This window comes from Montipora foliosa, chromosome 7 (assembly GCF_036669935.1).
Source record: "Montipora foliosa isolate CH-2021 chromosome 7, ASM3666993v2, whole genome shotgun sequence".
Taxonomy (NCBI): domain Eukaryota; kingdom Metazoa; phylum Cnidaria; class Anthozoa; order Scleractinia; family Acroporidae; genus Montipora; species Montipora foliosa.
The window spans coordinates 34,753,768-34,755,485 of record NC_090875.1 but is presented as its reverse complement, the minus strand read 5'-3'; positions in this window follow the sequence as shown (position 1 = coordinate 34,755,485).

Sequence of the window (1,718 nt, the reverse complement as noted above, 5' to 3'; positions counted from 1 at the left end):
TTTATATTATAGAGAACACAACTGACATAACGGTAAAAGTTTAAAAGTGTAATGATAAACTGACATGATCAACATGTTTGTTGAGTTCGGGTTTCAAGCGCTGAATATGCCAGCTCAACTTGATTTTGAGTTGATAGAAAGAAGTAGCATTATCAATAATTTTGAAACAAGAAACATCACAATTATCCTGACAATTTTTAGAAAAACTAAGATGCTTGAAAATACCTACGGGAAATTGACTCAGAGAGCCTTCCCCATGGTCGGGAATTTGACATGTCCGCCATCTTGGAACACCGAGAGAACCTGGAGATGAGTTATCCTCAACCTTCGTTATGATGAGACTTCTTTGGTTTTCCTGATTTTTCTGGACACCACTTGCTTGCCTTTTTTTCATCAGTGGTGTCCAGAAAAATCAGGAAAACCAAAGAAGTCTCATCATAACCAAGGTTGAGGATAACTCTTCTCCAGGTTCTCTCTTGTTTTGGAGACCAGTCATTATTTTATCCTACATCCACCCTGGTCTTGTCTTTTTGTAAATAAGGAAAATCACTTCTATCAGTCCTTGCTGGAGTGTTCACAAATACGAGAATATTTCTTTCTACTTTTTTTCGTGATTGCTTTTTGTATATTTCTACATATTCATGATTTTCCACTCTATCATTGTGCATGCTTGGTTGATTCGTAAGCTGGTTAATATTGTTCATGTTGTTTTGCTAAATGTTAGTGCTAAATGTTGGTGTTCAAAACAAAGAAATGGCGGCCATGATGGTGTACCAAACTAATCCTCCGGAAATTGAACTTTATTTTTATGCAAATACTTTCTTTTGTTTCAGTAATCCGATGTGGCTGCTGGTCACGTGAGTGAAAGCGCTCTATTAAACTGTCTAATACCCATCGGAGGTGCCGAATCGAGATCCAAATCATGGTTCCGACAAACTATGTAGAGAAATTGAAGACCAAAACCTTTTAAAGGTAATTTCGCAGCAGGCTCGGCTTCGGCTCCGACTAGCTTGCAAAACAGGTGTATTTTGGAAGACAAGAGTTCAGGAAATGTTTGGCAGCTGTGTTGAGCTTTTGAAGCAGAGGAAGATTCGGGAGAGAGAGAGAAACGGCTACAAAGTGGGTGACGTAATTCACGAAATAAGGAACGGGAGGGAAAGAAAAATACTTGTGGCGACTCAATTCACTGGTCATATTTTGCATGTCATATATGCTGGTCATATTTCATGCATAATTTACCAGAAGCACAGGATCCCAAAATTGCATCATTCAGAAATGTTTCTTTCTTTCTCGATCTACACTGACCGGAAGTCAAAATAAAATGGAGTAAAAATGTCTTTGGTTTCGGCATAGTTAATAGATACCCCCGGCAGATGAAGAAAATAATTCTCTCCTTTTGTTGTTGGTGGGTTAATTTTCACCGCGCATGAGAAGTTTTCACATTAGATATTGAAACTACAATACTACCACAATATTTAGGTCATGTCAATTAACAACAAAGAATTAATCTGCGTTTGTCAAGGAAAAGGAGATCACTACATTGAGTAAGTGAACCAAATCAGCATTAGTAGTTGACTATTTAGAATTTACGAGGCGGTGATTAGTCGGAGTAGAACCCCGATTAGCAGATTGTAAGCAGATTTTCTTGAGGTCTCAACCCGATCTTAGTTCGTTGGGCGTGACGCGGCAAAAGGGAGCGAGAAGCATCTTGCTCCTAC